We start from the raw sequence: 18,995 nt of genomic DNA on the forward strand, positions 1-18,995 counted from the left end.
ATGGATTAAGAAATTGTGGTACATGTATACCATGGAATATTATGCAGCCTTAAAGAAAGGTGGAGACTTTACCTCTTTCGTGTTTACATGGATGGAGCTGGAACATATTCTTCTTAGCAAAGTATCTCAAGAATGGAAGAAAAAATATCCAATGTATTCAGCCCTACTATGAAGCTAATTTATAGCTTTAATATGAAGGCTATAACCCAACTGTAGCACAAGAATATGGGGAAAGGGCCAAGGGAGGGGAGAGTAGGGGGGAAGTTGGGGTGGACGGAGGGTAATGGGTGGGGCCACACCTACAGTGCATCTTAGAATGGGTACAGGCGAAACTTACTAAATGCAGAATTCAAATGTCTTCATACAACAACTAAGAAAATGCCATGAAGGCTATGTTAAACAGTTTGATGAAAATATTTCAGATTGTATATGAAACCAGCACATTGTACTCCTTGACTGCACTAATGTACACAGCTTTGTTTTAATAATTAAAAAAATGCTTGTTTGAATAATTTTTATTTAATTTTGGTGTTGCCTTGGACATTTATTCTGATTCTAGTTATTTTATTATGAGTGGAGGAAATTTTAGTTAGTGCAAGTGTATTGGATCTGATTTTTTACATTAACTCTCTAAGATTTATGAAGTGTAATGGCTCCCTCCTTAGCTAGTTTATGGGAGGTGTTAGTGTGTCCTCTGTTTTTCTTTTGTCTTTCAGGAATATATATATATATAGACTATATTTAAATACATTGTGCAAAACCCAGATAGAAATACTAGGTAACAATACCATGGGGGAAAAATACATAAATGGTATGAATATGGAATGCTCAATCTTACTAATTGCTAAGTGCACGAGCGCATATTTAAACAACAAAACACTATTTTTCTCCCTCCTTCACATGATGGTAAAGAATAACCAAGAGAAACTAGGGATTAAAGGACAGGACCCTTGCACCCTGCGGGGCACACACTGCCGGTCAAAGAGTGGACGCTCCTCAGGCTCTGGACTCCAGGCGCCGGATGGGAGCGGAAGTGCGCCCAGGGCATTGTGGGGACTGCAGTCCACACCAAATCCGCCCAGGCCGTTCCGTTTCCGGTCATCCTGTCAAGAGTCTACCGAGGTTGGCTGACCCTGAGCCGCGCTGTGCATGGAGCCGACCTGATCGTGCGAGTTGGAGGCGCTTTATGTGCGGGAGTGGGATAAAGGAGTTGGTGAAGTGTGGCGATAGAAACCAAAGGGCTGGGGCCGCACGTGCTCGCCTGCGGAGAAGCGCTGGTGTCCCGGGCTGCGCGCGAGTGCTTGCGCGCATGCTCCCCAGCCAGGTGGGCATCAGGCACCGGCTACTTACTTCTCAGCAACCCAGCCAGATGCAACCCCTGCTGGGTAATGAGGAGGTGGCAAGATTAGGTTGTTAAACACATTTGAGAAGTCACAAGCGGAACTCAGACTAAGAGGCTAAGTTCAAACCATGGTGATACATAAAAGATTTACTCCCCTTCAGGAAGCGAATTTTGCTGTCCTGTGATCTGAGTCTTGAACTTAAGGGCCAGGGTGCTGCCTGCTGAACATTGTGTCCCTTGTCCAGACTTTTCCCGCCACTTAGTTTACATGAGTCTCCTCGTGTGTAACTCAGGCATTGCCTGTGGTGATTCCCAGACCTTCTATTGAGCCTTGGGTGTGTCTAGCAGTGGGAAGAGCCTGTTGGGACACTCTTGCCAAGGCTATTTGTCCCAAACCTAACTAGACCATGGTGGGCCATTATTTTCCTTGACTGAGATCCGCCATAGCAGTGACCCTTTATCTTGTAGAGTAAATGCTCATCATTTGGCAAGTGAATTTTGGTCCTCAGAAGAAATGCCCCTCTAACATAGTTTTCTCTATGTGCACAGCCCCTGATGGCAAAGAAAAAGTGCAGATTCTAGAGAGCAGAAAAGAAAGAAGCACCCTAAACAGCAAGAATACATTCTGAAAGGAAACACTTCTTACAGTGAAAGGGAGAATTTAGAATTTGCGTTTCACAGGAGACTGAAATTCCTGGGTTTGCACTCTTCCTGGAGTTTCTTGCCCAGGAAGAGGATGGCTTAAGAGGATGCACTGTCCACAAGGAGGGAGACAATGGAAAGCTTAACCCTAAATCCTCAGTCAAGAAGTGAAACTTACAGAAGAGTCTGGGTGGGAAAGGAGCAAAAGACTTTTGAAGGTAGATACTTAGGAAAAGAATGGCTCAGGTGAAAAAACACGCTAATGGCCTTAGTAGATTAAAATTTTCATTCCTGAAGCCCAGATTGGCTCTTATAGGTTGGGCTGGTCACTCATGTCTTCTTTTCTCTGTCAGCTCCATTTTCGCTACACCTCCTCCAGAGAAGACCATGACCCTGTTACAGGTGAATTGATTCGTTTTATGTTTTTTTTTTGCTTCCTGAAATGCTGTCTTAATTAGTCAGAGTTGACTGATCTTTTTATTTCTTTATTTTAGAGATGGAAACTCACTCTGTTGCCCAGGCTAGAGAGCTGTGGCATCACCCTAGTCACCCTAGCAACCTGAAACTCCTGGGTTCAAGCAATAATTCTGCCTCAGCTTCCTGAGTAGCTGAGACTATAGACACTTGCCATAATGCCAGGCTAGATTTTTTCTATTTTTAGTAAAGACAGGGTCTCACTCTTGCTCAGGCTGATCTACAACTCTCAACCTCAGGGATCCTCCCATCTTGGCCTTCCAGAATGCTATGATTACAGGAGTGAGTCACCATGCTCAGCCTCGTTGCTCCTTTTTTAAAAAAGGAAAATGAATTAATGTTCACTAAACATCTAATGTTTGTCAGGTACTTTTAGGCACTTTACTTATTCTTACAATTTTGTCTTAGAGGAACTGAAAATTTTTGAGAATGGTGAAAATATCTCAGAGATATTAAGTGTTCATGGTCATGGGTGTTAAGTTGTAATTAATAAGTAATTTGTGGGAAAATATTTTAAATATTTAAAAATATTTAAATCTCTTAGTTATCAAAATTTTAACCACTACATATAGCATTCATGATTTGTGCACAAACAGGTTACTACTGTGTGTTTCCAGTTGTTTTTGTCATCTGCAATTTCTTTTCTCAGGGTTTTGTAGTTCTTCTTGTAGAGATCTTTCACATCCTTGGTTAAGTATATTCTTAGTTATTTTATTTTATTTGTAGCTATTGTGAATTCTTTGATTTGAATCTTAGCTTGACTGTTTTGGGTGTACAAGAATGCTACTGATTTGTGTACATTTATTTTGTAATCTAAGACTTTGGTGAGTTTATTTATCAATTCCTGGATTCTTTTATTGGTGTCATTGAGATTTTCTTGATATGAGATCATATTGTCAGCAGAGAGTGATAGTTTGGTTTCTTTCTTGATTTGTATCCCTTCTTTTTCTTGCCTGATTTCTCTGGATAGGACTTCCAGCACTATGTTGAATAGATTGGTAACAGTGGGAACCCTTGTTTTGTTCCACTTCTTAGGGGGAGTGCTTTCAACTTTTCCCCATTCAGTATTTGGTTGTGCATTTGCCATAGATGGTCTTTGTAATTTTTATATATGTTTCTTTTATGCCTAGTTAGTTAAGGGTTTTTATCATGGAAGAGTGCTAGATTTTGTCAAATGCTTTTTCTGCCTCTATTTAAATGATCATATAGTCTTTGGCTTTGCTTCTCTTTATGTGGTGACTTATGTTGACTGATCACCATGTTAAGACATCACCAAAAAACTAAAGCTTATTTAAAATAATAGCCCGAGAATTAAAACAAAGTAATAAGGTACTTTGTAGGTGGATGGACAGAACAGCATCTCACAAATCAGTTCTGTTAATCAAAATAAATGATCTGAAAGCTCCACTCCAAAGACATAGGTTGGCTGAATGAATGAAAAAAACAGCACAATTACCTGCAATTTCTAGGAACCGTGTGTAATCCACAGGGACTCATGCAGTCTCAAGGTGAAGGATAGAAAGAAATATTCCATGCAAATGGAAAACAAAAGAAACCAGGTGTGGCCATTCTCATATCAGTTTAAAATTGACTTAAATCAACAATAGCAAAGAAAGACATAGAGATCATTATAGAATGGTAAAGGAAGCAGTTCAACAGGAAGACATAACAATCCTAAATATTTATGTATCTAACATAGGAGCACCTCATAAAGCTCACTCTACCACATCTGAACAAAGAGATAAACAACAGCATCATAATTGCCAGAGCCAGCGACTTAAGCACCCTACTGACAGAGCTGGACAGAACCTGCAAGCAGGAAATAGGTAACTAAACACTGGACTTAAACAGGAATAGAACAAATGAGCCTAGTAGACATTTACATAGAACACTTTACCCTCAAACTGCTAAATATACATTCTTCTCATCAGCACATGGAGCCTTCTCCAACAAATTAATAAAAAAAAAGAAAATAATACCATGTATTTTATCAGAGTACAGTTAAGTAAGATTAGAAATCACCTCCAAGAGAAACCCTGAATTCTATACAAGTTGTGGAAATTAAGCAACTTGATGAATGATTATAAGGTCAATAATGAAATTAAGATGGAAATTGAAAGAATTCTCAAACTGAACAACAAAGGGTAGACAAACTATCCAAATCTATGTGATACAGCAAAATTATTTCCATGGGGAAAATTTATAGTCTTAAATGCCTACATCACAAAGACAGAATGATCAGAAATTAACAATCTAATAATACACCTCAAGGAATTAGAAAAGAAAGAGTAAGCAAACCCAAAGCCAGCACAGGAAAAGGAATAGCTAAAGTCAGAACATAGCTAAATGAAATGGAAAACAAAAAATAAAACAAACAAACAAAAAATAACACAAAGAATCAATGAAACAAAAAGTTCTTTGAAAAGGTAAAAAAAAAATTGATAGACTTCTTGGTAGATTAATGAGCAATAGAAATGAAAGGACCCAAATAAGCTCAATTATAAATGAAAAAAAGGAGATAATGCAACTTAGAACTAACACCACAGAAATACAAAATATCATCTTTGAGTACTATGGAAATCTCTATGCACGTAAACCAAAAACATAGGAGAAATGGACAAATTCCTGGAAACACACACAACCTTCCAAGATTCAAATCAGGAAGAAATAGAAGTCCTGAAAAGACCAATAAGGAGCATTGAGAATGAAGCAATAATTTTAAAAAGCCCTGGATCAGATGGATTCATACCTTTTTTTACCAGACCTGCAAAGCAGAGCAGGTATCCATATTGCAGAAATTACTCCATAACACTGAGAAAGAGGGAATCCTTCCCAATTTGCCAGTATCACCGTGATACCAAAGCCATGAAAAGGGCACAGTAAAGAAAACTACAGATCAGTATCCCTTATGAATACAGATGCAAAAATCCTCAATAAAATACTACCAAACCAAATTCAATAGCACATAAAAAAAAAAAATCCACTATGACCAAGTGTGCTTCATCCCAGGGATACAAAGATGGTACAGCATATATTGTTTTCTTTTTCTTTCTTTTTTTTTTTTTTTATAACTTACCATGCTTGTTTGAAATTCCAGTAGAATTGAATAATAGTGGTGAAAAGTGGACATCCTTGTGTTTTCCTAATCTTACGGTGAACACATATATTCTTTTTTTGAATATCATGTTACCTGTAAGTTCAGGGTAGATGTTATTTATAAAGTTGGAGAAATTCCACTCTGTTCATAATTTTCTGAGAGTTTTTTTTCATAATGAGTGGGTATTAAATTTTATCAGATGTTTTTTTATACTTCAGTGAATCTGGCGGTGTGCTTTTTCTTCTTTGACATCTTTGGTAAATTACTTTGTTTAGTATTAAACCAGTCGAACTTCTGTGGAATAAATCTCTCTTGGTCATGCCATATAATTATTTTATATATGGTTAAATTCTGTTTTTAATATAAGGGATTTTGCATCTATATATACAGTAATATTTGTCTGTAATTTTTTTGTCTTACTTTTTTTTTTTTTTGCATTATCTTTGTCTAATTTTGCTATCAAAGTTACTGGCCTCATTGAATAAACTGGAAAGTAGTCTCCCTTTCTATTTCCTGGAAGAAATTGTGCAGAATTGATGTTAGTTCTTCTTTAAACGTTTGGTGGAATTTGGTTGTTTCTGAAGATTTATATTTTAGGAGTTTTAAATTATGAATTCAGTCTTCTCAGTTATTTTAATAGTACTACTCTAATTGTCCATTTAATAGTAAGTGATTCTGATACTTTGTATTTTGTGAGGAATTACTCCATTTCATCTTAGTTGTCAGGTTTATACATCTGTAGAATTATTTATAATATCTTCTTAATGTATTTTTTTAAATTTTAGATTAATATGAGGGTATAAAAGTTTAGGTTACATGGTTTTTGTTTCCAAGAAAGTTCAAGTTATAGTTGAACTTTTCACCCAGGGGCATGCTGAACACCTTCACATTGTGCATATTAGGTGAGAACCCACCAATCATTCTTCCTTCTTTCCCCTTTCTTCCTCTTCCCTCCCCCTCTCACTAGAATATACTTGTGTTTTTCTTTCATGTGGGCATACAGTTGTTTATATATTGGTTTTGTATAAGTATTGAGTGCATTGGATACTTGTTTTTCCATTCTTGTGATACTTTACTGAGAAGAATGTGTTTAGATAAACACAAAAGATATAAAGTCTCCGTGTTTTCTTATGGATGAATAATATCCCATGTTCCATGCTTAATGTAATCTTTATGTCTTCAGGCTCTGTGAATATATTCCCTGGTGCATTCCTAATGCTAGTGATTTGTGTCTGCTCTGTTTTTATTTTTGTGGTTTATCAATTTTATTGATCTTTTCAAAGAACCAGCTTTTGGTTTCATGATGTCTATTTTTCTCTTTTCAGTTTTGTGATGTCATCTTTATTAATTTTTGCTTGTTTTAGTTTTTTTAATTTTTAAATTATTATTATTATTATTTTAGAGATGGGGTCCTGCCTTTGCTCAGGCTAGTCTCAAATTCTGGAGCCCACCCACCACAGCCTTCCAGAATGCTGAAATTGCAGGTGTGAACCCTTGGCCTGGCTGTTTTAGTTATAATTTTAATTTCTTTTTATATTATGAAAGTAAAAGCTTACATTATCAGTTTGAGACTTTATGTTTTCTAATGCATTTAATGCTGTAAGTTTCCCTTACACTACTGGTTTAGTTGTGTTCTACGTATTTTCACATATTGTATTTTTTTTTTTTTGCTTCTTTGTAGTTTTTTTTTAATTTTTATTATTTTTTATATGATATATACATTTAGTTTATTCATTCACCATTGACAGACATTTAGGTTGTTTCTCCCTCTTGGCTATTCTGAATAATGCTGTAATGAGAAAGAGAGGGCAGATATTTCTTCAAGATTCTGTTTTCAGTTATTTTTGCAAAAGTGGATTTGCTGGATCATGTGGTGTTCAATATTTAATTTTTTTTACTCTTAAGAATTTTTTAATAAAATCATAACTGTGTACATTATTGCAATGTGCTGATTTTATATACAATTTTAGAATTGTATATAAAACAAACTGGTTAACATAGTCTTCACCTCACTTAATTGGTGGGAATGCAAGCTAATACATCCTTTTGGAAAGAAGTTTGGAGAACACTTGGGGACTAAAAGTAGAGCTGCCATTTGATCCTGCAATTATTCTACCAGGTATATATCCAGATGACCAAAAATCATTTTACGACAAAGATATTTGCACCACAGTGTTTACTGCAGCCTAATTCATAATCGCCAAGTCATGGAAGAAGCCCAAGTGCCATCAACCCATGATCAGATTAATAAACTGTGATATATGTATACCATGGAATTTTATGCAGCCATAAAAAGATGGAGACTTTACCTCTTTTATGTTTACATGGATGGTGCTGGAACATAATTCTTCTTAGAATAGAAGAAGAATATCCTTAAAGTATCTCAGGAATGGAAGAAAAAGTATCCAATGTTTACTGCAGCCCAATCACCCACACTTTTCATACAAAAGATAAAACACAACTATAGACCAGGATGAAGGAGGAAAGAGGAAGGTAAGGGAGGGGAGGAGGGAGGCCAGGTGGAGGGAAGGTAATCAGTGCATGTTGCAAGGGTACATGTCAAATATATTAAGATTAGAGTATAAATGTCGTTTTGTCACGTTTAAATTTTATTTTCCAAGAGATGAGACTTATTTTTTTGACCCATGGATTATTTAGAGGGAGTTCTTTAGTTTCCCAGTGTTTGGAAATTTTCCTGTTATCTTTTTCCTACCATTGTTTAGTTTAATTCCATTCAGTTAGAAAACATACTCTGTATGATTTATTCTTTTTATGTTCAAGGATACAATTCCTAAAAGTCCCTAAATCTGCTTATTCTGTGTTTATCTCTTTTTCATGGTCAGGGTAATTTCTATACTCAAGATTGCTGGTTCTTTCTTCTGCTCTCACCATTCTCTTATGGAGTTTATCTACTGAGCTTTTTATTTCAGTTATAATACTTTTCATTCCTAAAATTTTATTTGAATTTCCTTATGTCTTCTATTTTTTTCTTTATATATTTTTTATTAATTTAAAATCATAGCTGTGTACATTAATGCTATCATGGGGCACCATACATTGGTTTTATAAACAGTTTTACACATTTTCATCACACTGGTTAATATGGCCTTCCTGGCATTTTCTTATTATTGTGTTAAGACAGTTATTGTGTTAAGACAGTTATATTCTACATTTACATGTACCTTTGTAAGATGCACTGCAGGGGTAATCCCACCTATAGCTCAGTTGGTTAGAGTGTGGTGCTAATGTCTTCTATTTTTCTGATGCAACGTCCACCTTTTCATTTGATTAAATCTTTTATATAATTGTTCAGCAGAAACTTTTTTTGATGGTTGATATAAAATGTTCATGTCAGATAAATTTAGGTGATAATTCACTTGGTTGAAGGTAGTGGGGCTAGAGCCACAGTTTTTTTTTTCCTGGTGGCATTTGCATGGAGTTATTATCTAAAACTTTTCTGTCTTGCTAAACTGAACTTTGGCTAGAGAAAGCAGACTTTTCAGAGTTTTTATTATCTGCTGTCATTGGCATTTCCAAGTTGATGCTTCTTCAGCTACAACAATGAAATGTGTGAGTTTATGTATTATAAAACTACCCAGGAACTCATCACCATGTCATTTCTCAGGTCCTGAAGTCCCCAACAAGTTCCCTTTCTTCTCTCCCCCTTTCATAATTGTCTTATGTTTATTTAAATATAACTTATGATATTTTCATCTATTTAATGGAATAATAAATAAAAGTGTTTATTCCATTTTATCTACAAGTAGGACTCCATTATTTTTATTTCAAAAGTATTTAACAATTCATTAATGCATAGTAGTTTAATAAAACTGAAAGTACATGAATCCTCCCCTTTGATGTTTATTTTGATTGACTATTTAGACATACTTCTCTAACTATGTACATTTATGGAGACAATAGTTGAGCAATGGAGTAAGTCAGAGAGAGAGATGGATAGGTGAAGAAACAGAGAGAAAGAAAACAGGCATGGTTTAATAGATAGGTTTAATAAAAATATAATAAAACATGGCTGTTCTTTCCCCTCTAAACCTAGAGTGAATAGTCCCAGTATCTTATTTTCTAACTTCACATATTGCCTCAAAAATATGTATGCTCCTGGCAGCTTCCCTGTGACTCTTTCTACATTTGATGGTATATTTCCTTGATTTTTGTCTTTAAGCTTTCTACCCTGTTTCCCCGAAAATAAGACAGTGTCTTATTTTAAGGTGTGCTCCCAAAGATGTACTAGGTCTTATTTTCAGGGGACGTCTTATCTTTCCTGTAAGTAGGTCTTATTTTCAGGGAAACAGGATACTCACAATTTATCTGCATTTCTCCATTCTATAACAGTTCCTATTAAAATGATCCACCCATCAACAATTGATACTATCATTATAGTCCTAAATTGTTTTCCAACGAGCTCTTTTTTCCCTATCAATAAGAGACAAATCATTTAGGAAAGGAATTAAATCATTTGCAGAAATAATTTTAGAAGTGGGATAATTTGAAGGCTGACTGAACATTGAGTCAACTAGTGAGAAAATTAAAGGAAATAAATATCTATAACAGGATAAGGGGATAAATGGAAGGACAACTTAGAGACAAGAAAAAAAGACATGTGAATGAGTTTTTACTTGACACTTTCTCTTTTGATAATTCCAGAGTTTGAGCACTGTAAAAATACTATATGTCCATCTTTTCCACCTTTCCTGTGACTGTCAGCTTTGTACACTTTTTTGGATAGCTGATAAAGGATGAATGTGATAATATTTTAGGAGGCAGTGACATTCAAGGATATTTTTGTGGACTTTACTGATGAGGAGTGGAGACAACTAAGCCCTCCACAGAGGAATCTGTACAGAGAAGTGATGCTGGAGAACTACAGGAACTTGATTGATGTGGGTAAGGACAGTGTGCTTTTATAACTGAAAATCTTCATATTGAAGGGACTTAGCTTCCTCAGTTATTAACAGCAATGAGTATTCACAGTATTTTACTCAGCTGGGCTGAGTAAAGGTTTCAAAATCTAGTAAGTTGGTGCTGCAAGACAGATGCATAGGATGTTTCTAATCTATTTTCTCTCAGGCAAATTTTATTTTTTAAAAAGTTGATAGGAACTTCTATATTATCCCTCCCTGAAAACTCAGCATAGCCATTTTCATCAGGCCAAATATTAAAGGGCTCAGACTGAATTTCCAAACATTTTTTTTTTTTTTTTTTTTTTGTAGAGACAGAGTCTCACTTTATGGCCCTCGGTAGAGTGCCATGGCCTCACACAGCTCACAGCAACCTCCAACTCCTGGGCTCAAGCGATTCTCTTGCCTCAGCCTCCCGAGTAGCTGGGACTACAGGCGCCCGCCACAACGCCCGGCTATTTTTTGGTTGCAGTTTGGCCGGGGCCGGGCTTGAACCCGCGACCCTCGGTATATGGGGCCGGCGCCCTACTGAGTGAGCCACAGGCGCCGCCCTGAATTTCCAAACATTTGCTATAACTTTCTTCCTCATGGACAGGATGTCAGCTTTTCAAAGCCAGTATTGTGTCCAAGCTGGAGCTAGAAGAGGCAGTGCAAATGATGAGCAGAGCCCCACTGAGAGGCACTTGTCCAGGTGCAAAATGGGAGCATGAAGTTCTTGCAATTGGTGAATGAAGAAGGCATTTCCTTATATGTTGTCTGAGTAATTCATCTGATAGTCACCTCTTCATCTACCAATTTCTCTTACTCTTCATCTATCAATTTCTTCTTCATATTTCTCTGAAAAGATGTGTTTTTCCTCAATTAATTTCACATTTCCTTTTGTTTTCAAGCTTCTTACCCATCTTTTTTCATCCACCTCTTCTCATAGCCATCGCTTTTCTGTGACTTTGAGGCATTCTGATATCTTCCCATTTTGCCATTCTTGTCCTTCTCTTTTACAGACTCCTCTTCTAAGTCATTCAAGTTTTCATTAATCTTTCTCTCTATAAATATGAAAACATATTCTGAAAAGAAGTCCAAACACATGCATAGTATTAATCCTTCTCCTGACAGTAGATACAGTAAAAGCATGTGTTCCTTTGATGTTACTGATAACTGATTTCAACATTTAGCATTGTTTCCACAAATTATTGCACATCCAAATATTGAAAAATTATATAATTATGAAAATTATATTCAAAGAAAATTTTAATGTTAGGAGATTATGCATTAAGTAAAGAAATTAAGATATGCAATTTTATCTACACTTTGATTTAGAAATACAATAGAGGGAAATATTTAAGTGAATTATCACTTGCTAAGCATTGATCTCTCACTTTTAGGGGCAGTTATTTATCCAATAGAACCTCTGTAGCTGATCACCTCCCTACATTGACCACCTCCTTAAGTTGACCTAATTTTAACAGACCAGACTTGTACCACCTTACCTATCAGTACAATAGGCCTGGTTCCACATGTTGACCAGTCTGTTATAGTCCCTTGAGTGGTCAACTTACATAATATGCTATGCTATTAATTATAGTTTTTCTTCCAACTTACCACATGAGCATTTTTTAAAGTTTGCTATTTCTATTCCTCCTTCAGCTATATATTCTAACATCCCTGTGTATTTTGGTTCATTTTCCCCCCATTTGCCTAGCAATTATCTATTCCAGAAAAAGACCAGAGGAACACTCCAAATTATGAAAGATAGGGATTGCTGGTATTGGAGTTATAGGTGATTTTCCTCTTCTTTATTTCTTTCAAACTAGCCACAGTGGCTATATTTCACTTTGAAACAAAACAGAAGGAAATACTCTGTAATAAACTTATCATTACCCAGCATATTTTTCTATAATCTCTTCATGATTAAATTTATTTTTACACTTCTACTATACTTCACCATTTTGGTTTTCCAATTATTAAGCTTGTTGCTGAGAATAATAAAAATATTTATGTAATTTTTTAAAAATTCAGATAACCAATAAATAAAACTTCAGTTATCTTATCTCTTGGAGATAACATGTGCACATGTACTATGTTGTCTTTATTAACTGATATATAGAATAATCATTAGTAATAATATAAAATAACTGATCAGCATTCATTTTTTATGGATTTATCTTTACTGATTAAGTTATATACCTGTGACTGGACATTTAATGTATTGCAAGATCATTCCTGTTATAAATGATATATATTTAAATGTACTTATACTCATCTTGCACATTTATTCAGTCATACCTTGGTATACAATCCATAGAAAATTTGTTTTTTGCAACATAGGTTATGTATAATTTTGTTAACATTTTGTTAAAGGTTTTTTTAGAGAACAATATCAGTTTATGTTTCTATCAGTAATATATGTAAGTACCTATAATGAATTATAGCTCATAGTTTTACATTTTATTTATTACTACTGATTTTTAGCCTTTTTTTTTTTGCAGTTTTTGGTGAGGCCCAGGTTTGAACCCACCATGTCCAGCATATGGGGCCGGCGCCCTACTCCTTTAAGCCACAGGCGCTGCCCTGATTTTTTACAGTTTTTTCATGTAGTTGCTGACACTTTATTTTTTATTTCATTTGCTCACTTTTTTCTTTTGAATGTAAAAGTATGTTTTGAGGATGCAAATCTATGCTGTACAGTATTAACTGCATGTGGCTCTTATGCCCATCTTTACTTAAGATATGCTATGAATGTAAAATTCACCCCTTGTTTGGAAGACTTAGTAAAAGAGAATGTAAAATATGTCAAATATTATGCTAATTATATGCTGAAATGATAATGTTTTGGTTCTATTACACTGAATAAAATACATTTTAAAATTAATTTATCTGTTTCTTCTTACTTGTCAGATCTGGCTACTGGATAACTTAAAAACACATACGTGGGTCTTAGCATTTGTGGCTCACATTATATTTCTATTGGAAAGTACTGTTACAAATAGTATTGTTCTGTACATTTGGACTGTTTTTGTCTTTTAGCTTTTTTTTCTTTTTTTTTTTATTAAATCATAGCTGTGTACATTAATGTGATGGGGCACCATACCCTAGTTTCATAGACCATTTGACACATTTCCATCACACTGGTTAACATAGCCTTCCTGGCATTTTCCTAGCTATTGTGCTAACACAGTTACATTCCACATTTACTAAGTTTCACATATACCCTAGTAAGATGCACCACAGGTGTAATCTCACTAATCCTCCTCCCTCTGCCTACCTCCCCCTTTGAGAGTTGTTCATTATAATTTCAGAAATAACACATCCTTATAAAAACATTAAACCTATTCAGAAATTAAGAAAATACATGTCTGGTCACATGATGTGCCCTTGAATCTGGCCAGGGATTGCCAGCCCAGGAATTGTCCTCCATGAGCTTTGTCATTCATGAATGGTCCTTCCTGAGCCTGATGACAGGAGTGGTGGGTGGATGAAAAGAGGGATAAGGCCTTGGTGAGTATGGGTTCTAAAAGGGTCTTAGGAGTTTTGAAGTAAGTAAGAGGGCAAACAGGGCCTTCGGTACTGGGTTTACAGGGAATATGGCCCAAAAAGAATCGAGCAGTGTCTTGTCACTCCCGTCTGAATAAAGCTCCATGAGCTGGGTTGGAAAGCTGAAAAAAAAGAAAAGAAAAGAAAAAGTCTGTTGTAAATAAACTTGTCCTGTCCCTTTATTATCCCATTGATAGCCAATATTGAGCCATTTGTATAGAATCTAGGAAATGTTGCATATTCACATGTTCGTATGTGGAACCACAGTATCCCTAATTTTCTGCCCTCAGCCTATAGTGATCAGATGCCTAAGAGTCCAGCTCTATCTTCTGAATGATTCTTCCTCTTCACTCAAATTGTATAGATTAAACCCCCTACTTGTTGGCTCTACAACTCATAGACCTAGTCAGGCCTGTTAGGTGCCTCGGGACTCCTTTCATCTTCTGTGGTTTCGATGAACCCATGGTTTTGATGAACCCCAAGGAATTGTCCAACTGTGAGTTTTCTGCTGGAGACCCCAGGGTTGAGGCTGGGCACCTCACTGAGAAGTCAACCTATTGACCACTCCCAGTGGGAGACTAATTTTTCAGATGGTATCGTTTAAATTAAAACATGAATGATAGAGAGGAGCCAGCCTTTCAAAAATCTAGTGTAAGAATATCAGATCTTAAGACAGGAACAAACCTGGGGGTCCTAGCAAGGACATCTGGAATATAATGAGTGAAGGAAGAGTGGTAAAAAGTGATGTTAAGAGACAGAGATCAGATCTTGTAGAGCTATGGAAATCTAGGTGGGGGATTTAGATAGGAGGGAGACATCTGGATTATAGGGAGATGCAAATTGGTGACATTGAGGTGAAAGATGATGATGGCCAGGGCAATAGTGGTAGAAGTGAAGATGGAGGCAAAATGATTTGAGATATGACAGGGAAGGATCTGGTAAAGTTGACAAAAATGTTTGATTGGAGGTAGAGGCAAAATAAGAGGATATAATTAATACCCCTAGTTTTTCTTTGAGTAATTGGGAGTATGGTATTTATTGAAATGGAGAAAATATAAGTACATATTTTGGGGGGTGGGATGAAAATCAATAATTCTGTCTTGGATATATTGAGATGTCCACTGTGCCGCCAAATGAATACATCAGACAGACTGTTCATATAAAAATCGAAGTTCAGGAAGGGCCCTGGAGGTAAATTTGGAAGGCCTTGTAACATAGATGGTAAGTACAATCATGGAACTGAATAGTGGATGAGATAGGACACAAGTCCTAGGAAAGGTCTATGAGTCAGTGCATTCTTCACAGACCTCCTGTCTTTACTCCCTGTTGATCCTGAGTTACTTTGAATCACTAGCTAAGTTCCCTGACATTATTATTAATATTTCTTTGGCTTTTTATGTATAGATTTATCTTTCACCTGATTAAAAATGAAAAACCTGCAGAAGATTTGCATGGCACCTAAACACTTCCTGTAATTTTGGGGCTTTCTCCATAACCTAGCCATTTTCCATGTTAGCCAGTCATTCTGACATCCCCTGTGGATGCACTTACTTGTGTTTCAGCTCTTTTTGTTGTGTTTCCTATCTCTCATCTATATCTCTTGTCTAAGAGTTGAAGTCAGATTCCATCTTGTCTATGAAACATTTGATTTATTTAATCCAGATGGATTAATCCCATATCTAAATTTGCTGAGTTACAATCTTATGTTTAACCATGTATCTTTTTTGTTTTCATGAATTATTATAATCTATGTAACTCTATGAATTTTTCAGTACTATAGACAAGTTAATTAAGTAAGGTGTATGGCCAGTAAGTGTAGAATCACGATTCTAACTGAGGAGTTCTGGCTGTGGGCCTGAATTCATAAATACTGTGCTATTATGCATATCCAGCAGATTCAAATTATAGGGGTCTGAAAAAACTTGAAGCCATTGCTAGTTTAGAAAGATGAATATGGGCTGACACAAAATGGGTGCTTAAAAGGGAAATATCTCTTCTGAAAATTTCTTCTCAGGTTTTCTTTTCTTTTCTTTCTTTTTTTTTTTTTTTGTGGTTTTTGGCCGGGGCTGGGTTTGAACCCACCACCTCTGACTTATGGGGCCAGAGCCCTACTCCTTTGAGCCATAGGCACTGCCCAGGTTTTCTTACTTGCTATTTCACAGAGAAAACACAAATCCTCAGGCAAGGAGTCTCTTAGTTTCTTATATCTTCATGTCTTTTACATTTATAACATCTAAAATAATTTTTTTCTTCCTTCCCTCACACAAAAGAGGGATGGTTTCCCCTTAACCGGCATAACAATATTCCTTTCACTTTTAGATCTCATCTTATTTCCACACCTCTCTCATTTCTTATCAAGTTTATGAAACAGGCCATATTCTCTTCTATGACAACGTTAATGTAAGACTATGTTGTTTTCTGTTTCTTACATTGTTAACTCTTATTCATATTTCCAAGTTTATTTCAGACAATATCTGCTCCTAGAATCTTCTCTTGAGCCCTTCATTCTAGCTAACTCTTTTAGAGCAAAGTATTTCTTTACATCTTGTTGGACTATAAGGTTATGGCATTTGTCTCTACCACTGAAAGGTCAACACAGGATTCCACCCTTTTCATCTTTTAATCCTAGATACCTAGTTAGCATTATGTTTGGCAAACAGTATACATGTGTACATAAAATTAAAGGAAATTGACCTTAACAAATGAAGCAATGAAATAAATTAAAAGCAGTAAGTGAGCTGATAACATTATTTATTTATTTATTATTTTTAATGAAATCATAACTGTGTACATTAATGCATTTATGGGGTATAATGTGCTGATTTTATATACAATTTGGAATGCTTACATCTAACTGGTTAACATAGCCTTCACCTCACTTAATTGTTGTGTTAAAACATTTATACTCTTAAAAGATTCGACATTTACCCTTGCAATATGCACAATGGGTGAGGTCCCACCGATTACCCTCCCTCCACCTGGCCGGTCTCCTCCCCTTCCCTCCCCCTCCTTTTCCCTCTTGGGCTATAGTTATGTTTTATCATTTGTATGAAAGTGTGGATGATTATATATTGGTTTCATAATAGTACTGAGCAATTTGAGATTTTTTATTTCATTCTTGAGACACTTTACTAAGAAGAATATGTTCCAGCTCCTTCCATATAAACATTAAAAAATGTAAAGTCTCTATCATTTTATGGCTGCATAACATTCCATAGTATACATATACCACAATTTGTTAATACATTCATGGATCCATGGGCACTTGGGCTGTTCCATGACTTGGCAATTATGACTTGGGCTGCAATAAACATTCTGGTGCAAATATCTTTGTCGTAAAATGATTTTTGGTCATCAGTATTCTCTTCCAGTTGTCACCAGTGGGGGGTGGGGTGTCTTAGTTGCTTGTTTCTCTCCCAAGCTGAGATTTCAGCTCAAAAGCCACAGATTGCACTAGGATTGGATAGAGGCTGGCTGAATACAAGATAGAGCCACCTAGCCCCATCACACCAATTGGGTCCCCAGAGTCTCAGGATGCAGGACTGAAGGGGACCTTTGTAAAGCTGTAGGGGAAAAGCCACAGTAACTAGTCCCAGCTCTTGGGTAAAGGGCTAGTTAACTACAACTCCTGGAGCCCTCAATCCTATCTCACCTTACCAGCTTTTCTAGCCAAACTGTGAAAAATAATCATGTGGCAAAACAAGCAGAAAAGCTCTGGAAACATGAATAATCAGAGTAGATCAACATTTTTTAGCCAAAAGAGATTGAAGGCTTGTAGGTAGGGAAGTGCATTTGCTCATGTGGAAAGTATTTCTGTGACTGTTATTTTTGTGTTGACTTTCAATTCTTAATTTGTGTCTCACTGATTTGACTTGGCGTATTTTTAATTGCTCCATATTTGCACTTAGTTCTGAATTCTTGCAATGATGATTCTAGTATCTATCACATACTATCCTAAAGATATACAGAACCAAAAGACATAGAAGCTAGGAAAGAAAGCCAAGACAGTCCTTTGGTCTTGTCTTAAGGTTGAACATTTCTTTACTCAGAAATCTTAAAAATCTTCAAACAAATTTTTACTTATTCCAATCACTTAATTCTTTTTATTCTTAAAAGAATACCTACTAAGGTATTCAGAACTGGGGACTCTGTTGTGAATTGTCAAGGGGACATTGTTACAAACTTTGAAAATCAGGAGTGTTTGCCTTGTATCCAAAGCAGGTATATGCCAATGATTCTTTTGTGAGTGATTGCCAAAGTTCTGAAGGAAGAAGAGGTCATTTTATGATCCAGCAAAACATCAAGGATGAAGTACCATTGAGGAAAAACTGCCCCAGGGAAAGTGGTTCAAAGGCAATCCAAGGTTATCCTGCATCTAATTTGGAGGCACAAGCCTGTACAGTGTTTGAGGATGAGATACTGGGTCAAAACAGCCTTGTGGGAGAGCCTGTGGAGCAGCACACTTTTGAGTGTGGTAAGGTGAGACAACTTCCATTTGGAATTCACAGTTTGTCATCTATAGTCCCCAGAAGACCCATGCAAAATTGACATGCAATCACTGTGAAAAATTCCTTAAGAAAGTTCAAATTTTTGGGTGGCGCCTGTGGCTCAGTGAGTAGGGCGCCGGCCCCATATGCCGAGGGTGGCGGGTTCAAACCCAGCCCCGGACAAACTGCAACAAAAAATAGCCGGGCGTTGTGGCGGGCGCTTGTAGTCCCAGCTGCTTGGGAGGCTGAGGCAAGAGAATCGTGTAAGCCCAAGAGTTAGAGGTTGCTGTGAGCCGTGTGACGCCACGGCACTCTACCCGAGGGTGGTACAGTGAGACTCTGTCTCTACAAAAAAAAAAAAAAAAAAAAAAAAAAAGAAATTTAATTAAAAAAAAAAAGAAAGTTCACATTTTTTTTTGCTAGACCACAATATTTTATTTTTTTTTTTTTATTAAATCATAGCTGTGTACATTAGTATGATCAAATTTTGAAGGAAAAGAAAAAAA

The sequence above is a fragment of the Nycticebus coucang genome, chromosome 2 (genome assembly GCF_027406575.1).
Source record: "Nycticebus coucang isolate mNycCou1 chromosome 2, mNycCou1.pri, whole genome shotgun sequence".
Lineage (NCBI taxonomy): Eukaryota > Metazoa > Chordata > Mammalia > Primates > Lorisidae > Nycticebus > Nycticebus coucang.